Here is a 10,720-nt window from a genome sequence, read left to right as displayed (position 1 = left end):
AACTACAACTAAATGTAGATAATTTAACCAAATGTGATTCTTTATTCAAAATAAATGTTTACGAAAGCTTAGGCTTTTAGTATACACTCCAACAATCTCCCACTTATACTAACGACTAAGCTTCCATATCTTCTGCCATACATCTGATTCCCATTCCCTCCACATGCCGATCGAAAGCTTTAGCTGGAAGGGCCTTAGTGAAAGGATCTGCCAGGTTATCTGCTGATGCAATCTTGGCGATGACAACTTCTCCTTGCTTCACGATATCTGGTATCAGGTGGTACTTGCGCTCTATATGTTTACTTGTCTTATGGGCTCGTGGTTCCTTCGAGTTTGCAACTGCACCGCTATTATCACAATAAATTGTGATGATTTTGGGCAAACCAGGAATCACATTTAAGTCCATTAGAAAGTTCCTGAGCCATACTGCTTCTTTAGCTGCCTCAGAGGCTGCTACATACTCAGCTTCCATGGTTGAGTCCGAAACGCATTTCTGCTTAACACTCCTCTATGCAATGACTCCACCTCCTAAAGTAAACACATAGCCTGATGTAGACTTACTGTTGTCCCTATCTGATTGGAAATCTTAATCAGTGTATCCCACAGGGAGCAAATCATCTGCTTGGTAAACTAGCATATAATCTCTAATCCTTCTCAGGTACTTTAATATATATATGCTTTACCGCAGTCCAATGTCCTTGTCCAGGGTTACTCTGATATCTGCTAACCATGCCCACGACAAAACAGATATCAGGTCTCGTACATAGCATTACATACATTAAGCTTCCTACAGCCGAGGCATAAGGAACTGCTTTCATGTCCTCTATCTCCTTTGATGTCTTCGGAGACATCTCTTTAGATAGAGCTACTCCATGCCTAAAAGGTAAGAAACCTTTCTTGGAATCCTGCATGCTAAAACGAGTAAGGATAGTATCTATATATGAAGCTTGGGACAGACACAACATTCTTTTCTTACGATCCCTTATAACTTTGATCCCAAGAATGTGTGCACAATCTCCTAAGTCCTTCATATCAAATTGTTTGGACAACCATACCCTTACGTCTGATAATACCTTGACATTGTTGCCAATTAACAAAATATCATCTACGTATAGTACAAGAAATACCGCCACGTTTTCGTTACACTTCTTGTATACACAAGACTCATCTGGACACTGAATAAATCCATATGACTGGATTACTTCATTAAACCGGATGTTCCAAGACCTTGAAGCTTGCTTCAGTCCATAAATGGACCGATTGAGCTTGCACACTAGATGCTCTTTGCCTTTTTCAATGTATCCTTCTGGTTGCTTCATATGGATGTTCTCTTCAAGACTTCCATTAAGGAAAGCTGTCTTGACATCCATTTGCCAAATCTCATAATCCATATGAGCAGCAATGGATAAGAGTATCCGGATAGACTTAAGCATGGCTACCGGTGAAAAGGTCTCCTCATAATTGTTAGAGTGTATACTGAAAGCCTAAGCTTTTGTAAACATTTATTTCGAATAAAGAATCACATTTGGTCAAATCATCTACATTTAGTTGTACTTGTTCAATTAATTTATATTGTAGATAACATAGTATGTGGTGTCACATACAGAAGATGATGTTATCAATACCTTATAAATTATAAACAGTAGCTCATGACCAAAATGGAAAGGAACAAACCATTGGAAGGTCATAGTGTAATTAGAAATTAATTTATCTTGACTATATAATTACACTAGTACACTTAGAGTGTATTGAGTAGGACCATTTGAGGTCGTTTCTTTTATACTGACTTTATAAAGGAACAAATACCTCAGTTATTATGGAAGTGTGTGCTCTTAATCCTAATATAATAACAAGCACATATATTTGATATTTATTTCTTTAATTTATCAATGGGTGAGATTTAGTTCGATGAATCAATAAGCTCGATAAGTTGGGAAATGATATTACTTATAGTGTGTGTTGTTGATTATAGAAGGAAACTGTGTCCTAGTAATCTAGGTTGATAATGTCCTCAAAATGAGCTCATTAAGATTGTCATGTTAAACCCTGCAGGTGGACTTAGTCCGACATGACGATAAGGTTGAGTGGTACTATTCTTGGATTAAGATATTAATTAAATGAGTTGTCAGTAACTCACTTAATTAGTGGACATTCGACATCTTAAACACAGGGAGACTAATACACTCATAATAAGAAGGAGCCCAAAAATGTAATTTGGGATTGGTGCGGTAGTTCAATAATAGTTCTCTAGTGGAATGAATTATTATTGATAAAATTAAGTTGTGTGTTCGGGGCGAACACGGGATGCTTAATTTTATCGGGAGACCAAAACCAATTTCTCCTCTCGGTCCCTATCGTAGCCTCTTATTTATAGAGTACTCTACCCACCTTCATACCGATGAGAAGGGGGCCGGCCAAGCTAGCTTGTGGTTCAAGCTAGGGCCGGCCAAGCCTTAGTTCATGGGTGGCCGACCCTAGCTTGAACCCAAGCTTAGGTGGTCGGCCCCCATTAAATTAAAAAGAATTTCAATTTTAATTTTTATTATGTGGAAGATATAATTTATTACAGAGAATTAAAATTAAAATATCTCTCTTTAAAAGATCTACAAAAGATTAAAAGAAAGAGATTAGATCTCTTTCTTTATTTGTAGATTGGAAAGATATTTTATTTTTTCTCTTTGAAAATTATTCACATGTTGAAAATTAAAATTATAGAAATTTCTTTTTATCAACCATGAAGGGATTTTAAAAGGAAATTTTATTTTTTAAAAATTTCTAAAGACAAATAAGGAAGTTTTAATTGTTGATTAAAATTATCCTATTTGCTCTACATGAGGTGGCCGACCACATACAATTAATTAGGAAAATTTATTTAATTTTTCTTAATTAATTGCTGTCAAAGAAAGTAAAGGAAATTTTATTATAAATAAATTTCCTTATTTTCCAAAGCCAAGGAATATAAAAGAAGGGGTAGAGGTGCCTTCATGGGTTACAACTTCTATTGTTCTCTCCCTCTTTTCCTTGGTGTTGTGGCCGGCCATCCTCTCTTTCTCTCTTCCTCTTTGTGGTGGCCGAATTCTTCATCTCCCTTGAAGCTCTTGTGGTGGCCAGATACTACTTGGAGAAGAAGAAGAAGAAGGAGAGAAAGCTTGCATCCCTTGGAGCTTGGTTGGTGATTTTCTTCTTCCTTGGTGAAGCTTTCTTGTTTTGGCCGAACCTAGCTAGGAGGAGAAGAAGGTGTTTGGTGGTTTCTCATCTCGGAAGATCGTTGCCCACACAACGTCCGAGGTTAGAAGAGGAAAACGGTAGAAGATCAAGAGGTCTTTCTAAAAGGTATAACTAGTAATTTTTCTTTCCGCATCATACTAGTTATTTTTGGAAATAATACCAAATACAAGAGGCTTACGATTCTAGGTTTTCGAATATGTTTTTCGATGTTGTGTTCTTTTGTTTTTTTCTTTTCCTTTTGATTTGATTGTTCCTTTCGGTTAACCTAAAGTTATTTTAGGAAATTAAATATTAGCTTTCCATAAAAGGTTTTGTCTAGTCGGCGGTGGTTGCTCCCATATCCAAGAAGGACATGTGCCTCGCCACGTCAGTACTGGGAACCAATTATGGAAATTAATATTTAATGGAATTAATAACTTAAGGTGACTTGGGTCAAACGTGTTAAGTTCCGCAGGAGATCCAAGTCAAAACCTAAAAGAACAAATAGATTAAGTTTTGGATCAAACGTGTTAAGTTCCGCAGGCGATCCAAAATTTAATTTAAAAGAACACATGGTAGCTAGGAAAAGGTTCAGACCTTTGCACAAAATTTTTGTATAGTGGAACCTCTAGGTTTTCCGAGTAGCAACCAACAATAATCGATTCCCTCTTTCTGAGTGTACCCTTTCGCAACAAGTCTAGCTTTGAAGGTTTCTACCTTCCCGTCTGTCCCTCTTTTCCTTTTGTAGATCCACTTGCACCCAACGGCTTTTACACCATCAGGTGGTTCTACGAGCTCCCAGACCTTATTAGAGTACATAGACTCTATTTCAGAATTCATTGTCTTTTGCCAAGATGCTGCATCTATATCTTGGAGTGCTTCGCCATATGTTCGGGGATCAGGTTCATGTTTACCTGGGATCAAGTCCGAAGACTCTCCCAAAAACATGAATCTTTCAAGCTGCCTTACAACCCTCCCACTATGACGGGGCACAGTCTGTGGTTGTGTATCATGTGTGACACGTGTTGCAGTCTCTTGTGGTACTTCATCTTGTACTGTTGGTACTGAAGTAGACGTGTCCTCTCTAAGTTCTTCTAAAACAACTTTGCTACTGGACTTGTGATCCATTATATAGTCTTCTTTTAAAAACTGGGCATTGGTGCTAACAATGACCTTCTGGTCTTTAGGACTATAAAATAAACCATCTTTCGTTCCTTTGGGATACCCCACAAACACACGAACTTCTGTACGAGATTCCAACTTATCAGCATCTGGTTTCAGCACATGTGCTGGATTACCCCAAATCCGAATATGTCTTAGACTGGGCTTTCGCCCATTCCACAATTCTGTGGGAGTAGAAGAAACTAATTTAGAAGGTACTAAGTTCAGAATGTACACTGCTATTTCCAGAGCGTATCCCCAAAACAAATTTGGTAATTCCGAATAACTCATCATCGATCTAACCATCTCCATAAGAGTCCTATTCCTTCGTTCTGCCACACCATTCTGTTGAGGTGTACCAGGTGCGGACAGTTGGGATTGAATCCCGGCGTCTGATAAGTAATTCCTAAACTCTCCTAAGAGGTATTCACCACCACGATCAGACCGTAGTATCTTGATACTTTTACCTAGTCGTTTCTCCACATCAGCCTTGTACTCTTTGAACTTATCAAAGCACTCGGACTTGCGGCGCATTAGGTAAATATATCCGTATCTTGAATAATCATCTATGAAAGAGACAAAATATTCAAAACCTCCTCTTGCCTGGACAGACATAGGACCACATAAATCAGAGTGAACCAATTCTGACACTTCTTTGGCTCTATACCCCTTGGCCTTAAAAGACCTCTTGGTTATTTTACCTTCTAAACAAGATTCACAAGTTGAAAAATTTTCCAACTCTAATGAACCCAAAAGTCCATCGGTCATAAGCCTCTGAATCCTACTTAAGTTAATATGACCAAGCCTTAGATGCCAAAGATATGCTTGGTTCATTTCCGAAGGTTCTTTTCTCTTATTAGAATTAGAAGATGAGTTATAAATTTCCTTGTTTTGCTTTGTGGGAGAAATTGGATTTAAAGTATACAAATTGTCTACTAATGCACTAGAACAGATAATCACTTTATTTCTCTTAATAATTACATCATTACTAAAAGAAACTGAATATCCATCCAAAAACAGTTTAGAAACTGAAATTAAATTCTTTCTAAAACTGGGTACATAAAGACAATTTCTTAAAACCAAATTTCTATTTCTATTAAAAGATAAGTAGATGTCTCCCACTGCAACAGCCGCCACCTTAGTAGCATTGCCCATGTAGACGGTAATCTCTCCTTCAGTTAGTCGTCGGATTTCCTGGAACCCCTGCAAGGAACTGCAGACATGATCAGTGGCTCCCGTATCTACACACCAGGTGCTGGTAGATAACACCGCTAAACATGTTTCAATAACTAGAGCATGAGATATACCTTTGTTGTTTTGATTTTTACGAGGACAGTCCGCCTTCCAATGCCCTGACTGCTTGCAGATGAAGCACTTGCCCTTCGACTTCTTCATTCCAGCTTTAGGTCCCGTACTCTGAGATTTATTCACTTTCTTTGCTGAACCTACTTGTTTCTTCTTCTTCTTTCCTTTCGGTTTAGAAGTAGAAGCATTTTCAGCATAGTGAATATGAGAATTGTGACGAAACAAACCTTCTGCTGTCTGGAATTATGTCAGTAGTTCCGCCAATGAATATACCCTTTTGTTCATATTGTAATTCAGGCGGAATTGCTCAAAACTTCTAGGTAGTGTTTGGAGGATCATATCAATCTGAGTTTCCCCATCAATTTCTCCTTCAAGGATCTGTATCTCGTTCAGATAAGCCATCATCTTTAGGATATGATCCCTCACAGGAGTACCCTCTTGCATGGTGGTTGTCATTATCTTTCTCATGGCTTCTTGTCTAGAAGCCCGATCCTGATGACCAAAGAGTTCCTTGAGATTGTTCATAATATCATAAGCTGTTGGTAAATCTTGATGCTGATGTTGCAATACATTTGACATTGAAGCCAAAATGTAACACCGCGCCATCTCATCTGCCTTTACCCATCTCTTATGATATTCAATCTCCTCTTGGGTAGATTCACCAGTGGGTGCATCAGGACAAGGTTCAGTCAGTACAAACTTATAGCTTTCAGCAGTAAGAACAATGTCCAGGTTCCTTTTCCAATCTATATAATTAGGACCAGTAAGTCTATTTTGTTGTAGTAAGATGAACAGTGGGTTGAAAGTCATCCTAAGAATCACAAATAACTTTTGATCAGAACTCTAAATTTAGAATAATATTGATTCCTCAAACAATACTATTTTAAATTAACCAACACCTCGAAACACCGTGAATTTTGTATGCCACGATAGTGTGGACGTATACAAATTCAACATTTGTAAAAGGAGGGTTTCAACCCATTAATTTTATTATCTTGTCAACCTAACTTTTTGACAAATAAAATTAATAGTTGGTATCCTTTGGTCACACGAATAATAGCAGTGACTCCGATGGGGAGGATACTATTAAACATGCCTAAGTGTATACCATTACTTGACACTAAGTCCATTAATAAGATTGTGCCCCTTCCGATGGAGAAGATCACACGCTCTTAATTAACTTCCTATAGTCATCCAAAATGGAAGTTTGTTCTAGTGATTCACAAACAAGCTCATCCAATATGGAGGAAGGCACTCAGAGCCAACGCGCAAGCTTGTTTGCATCACTTACAAACCAGTAATGGAGACCGTGGAATTTATTTAAAATCCCTCTCCCACTTAGTTATTTATAAATGAGGAATTTTAACTATGCTAGCCTACTAAAGCTGTATACTAACATACAGACACAGCACAATATAAAAGCAATAAATAGAAAATCTAATTTTCAACTATTATGGCTTTTATCTATGGTTATCCTCCGTGTGTTGTCATCCCAAGCTGCTGCCATATTTGGCCACCGCCACTGGGTCTAGATGTCGCATCCATCTTGCTCCTTGTTCCGCTGCGCCTCTGGTCCTCAAAAAGGTTCCACGCCTTGCAAGATTCGATCCGCGACATAAATAGAATTTTACATTTTTCCGATCCTATATTCCTCGAAGGAATGTACATGTAAACTAGATCGAACATAAATAAAAATTTACATCCATCGATCCTATATTCCATAAAAGGAATGTCCATGTAACTAGATCAAAAATAAAATCCTAATAAAAACTAAATACAGCTCCTGCTGTATTTTATAATACAATCATGCACACACATATAATTGCCCTTGACATGTCCAAGGGTCCAATCACACACATAAAGAAAACTATAAGCCATAATAGTTGGATTCTGCATCCACAAAGTTAGCACATCCTACTATTAACCTGCCTAAATTATGTATGACATGTGCATGATTAAACTAATACCAAATACACAGAGGCAAAACCCTAGCTCTGATACCAATTGTTGGTTGCTACTCGGAAAACCTAGAGGTTCCACTGTACAAAAATTTTGTACAAAGGTCTGAACCTTTTCCTAGCTACCATGTGTTCTTTTAAATTAAATTTTGGATCGCCTGCGGAACTTAACACGTTTGATCCAAAACTTAATCTATTTGTTCTTTTAGGTTTTGACTTGGATCTCCTGCGGAACTTTACACGTTTGATCCAAATCACCTAAGTTATTAATTCCATTAAATATTAATTTCCATAATTGGTTCACAGTACTGACGTGGTGAGGCACATGACCTTCTTGGATATGGGAACAACCACCACCGACTAGACAAAACCTTTTAAGGAAAGCTAATATTTAATTTCCTAAAATAACTTTAGGTTAACCGAAAAGAACAATCAAATCACAAGGAAAAGAAAAAACAAAAGAACACAACATCGAAAAACATATTCGAAATTCTAGAATCGTAAGCCTCTTGTATTTGGTATTTATTTCCAAAAATAACTAGTATGATGCGGAAAGGAAAAATTACTAGTTATACATTTTAGAAAGACCTCTTGATCTTCTACCGTATTTCTCTTCTAACCTCGGACGTTGTGTGGGCAACGATCTTCCGAGATGAGAAATCACCAACACACCTTCTTCTCCTCCTTGCTAGGTTCGGCCAAAACAAAAGCTTCGCCAAGGATGAAGAAAAACCACCAACCAAGCTCCAAGGGATGCAAGCTTTTTCTCCTCCTTCTTCTTCTTCTCCAAGTAGTATCCGGCCACCACAAGAGCTCCAAGCAAGAGATAGATTTCGGCCACCATAAAGAGGAAGAGAGGGAGGAAGGATGGCCGGCCACAACACCAAGGAAAAGAGAGGGAGAAAAATAATAGAGGTTGTACCTCATGAAGGCACCCCGACCCACTCTTTTATATTCCTTAGCCTTGGTAAATTAGGAAATTTAATTACAATAAAATTTCCTTAATTTTCCTTGACATGAATTAATTGAGAAAAATAAAATAAAATTTCCCAATTAAACTTATAATGGCCGGCCACATCATAGAGAGACAAATTAGACAAGTTTCAATCAACAAATTAAAACTTCCTAATTTGTTTCCGGAAATTTTAAAAATAAAATTTCTCTTCAAAAATCCCTTCATGGTTGATAAAAAGAAATTTTTATAATTTTAATTTTTCAACATGTGAATAATTTTCAAAGAGAAAATAAAATATCTTTCCAATCTACAAATAAGGAAAGAGATCTAATCTCTTTCTTTAATCTTTTGTAGATCTTTTTAAGAGAGATATTTTAATTTTAATTCTATTTAATAAATTATGTCTTCCACATAATAAAAATTAAAATTAAAATTCTTTTAATTTCATTAAGGCCGGCCCCTTCTAGCTTGGGTTCAAGCTAGGGCCGGCCACCCATAAACCATGCTTAGGCTGGCCCTAGCTTGATTCCCAAGCTAGCTTGGCTGGCCCCCTTTAGGTGGGTATAGAAGGTGGGTATAGTACTCTATAAATAAGAGGCTACGATAGGGACCGAGAGGAGGAATTAGTTTTGGTCTCCCGATAAAATTAAAAATCCCGTGTTCGCCCCGAACACACAACTTAATTTTATCAATAATAATTCATTCCACTAGAGAACTATTATCGAACTACCGCACCAATCCCAAATTACATTTTTGGGCTCCTTCTTATTATGAGTGTGTTAGTCTCCCTGTGTTTAAGATATCGAATGTCTACTAATTAAGTGAGTTACTGACAACTCATTCAATTAATATCTTAGTCCAAGAGTAGTACCACTCAACCTTATCGTCATGTCGGACTAAGTCCACCTGCAGGGTTTAACATGACAATCCTTATGAGCTCCTATTGGGGACATTATCAACCTAGTATCTCTAGGACACAGTTTCCTTCTATAATCAACAACACACACTATAAGTGATATCATTTCCCAACTTATCGGGCTTATTGATTCATCGAACTAAATCTCACTCATTGATAAATTAAAGAAATAAATATCAAATATATGTGCTTGTTATTATATTAGGATTAAGAGCACACACTTCCATAATAACTGAGGTATTTGTTCCTTTATAAAGTCAGTATAAAAGAAACGACCTCAAATGGTTCTACTCAATACACTCTAAGTGTACTAGTGTAATTATATAGTCAAGATAAACTAATTCATAATTACACTATGACCTTCCAATGGTTTGTTCCTTTCCATTTTGGTCATGAACTACTGTTTATAATTTATAAGGTATTGATAACATCATCTTCTGTATGTGGCACCACATACTATGTTATCCACAATATAAATTAATTGAACAACTACAACTAAATGTAGACAATTTAACTAAATGTGATTCTTTATTCAAAATAAATATTTACAAAAGCTTAGGCTTTTAGTATACACTCCAACACCATTATGGTAAATCCCAAAATATACTTCGTTTAGTCCATTTATGTGTGCTTCCATATTCATATGTTATACAATGTGACTCTTCAATAACAAATGGAAAGTTAAGCACTCTATACTAAATGAAACGACCCATAACTCCCTTCCTAAGACATTCAACATATAACATACCAGATTTACTTTTGACCCAAAGAAAATTTTCATCACATGCAAACTTCAATTCTCAACATATATCTTTCGAATGAAAATTTTATTAAACTCCCAATGACAAAACATGAAAACATTAAATGAATAGTCTCCAACTCACATCCACATAACAATCAAAAGTGTCACGCCCCAGGTAGTCTCTGCCAGAAGAAATTTCGATAGCATCTCCCCTGTACGGGTGACAATCTAAAACTTCCTACAGCATACTCATACTCGGCCAACACGGCCAGATCAATATATATATGATAAACTTCCAGGCAGTTTAATAGTAAACTAAACTAATGCAACGATAAAGAAAACCGTCTCAAAAATCCTACTCAACTACACCTATAAAGCTCAAAACTTATATCCTACTCAACTACACCCATAAAACACAAATCACAACAACGCAAATAAAATCAACTCACCTCTTCTGTCATCCAGGTAGGCATGTA

Source organism: Zingiber officinale, chromosome 8B (assembly GCF_018446385.1).
Source record: "Zingiber officinale cultivar Zhangliang chromosome 8B, Zo_v1.1, whole genome shotgun sequence".
NCBI classification, from domain to species: Eukaryota; Viridiplantae; Streptophyta; class Magnoliopsida; order Zingiberales; family Zingiberaceae; genus Zingiber; species Zingiber officinale.
The sequence above is the reverse complement of the archived record's forward strand: the minus strand, read 5'-3'. Positions refer to the sequence as shown.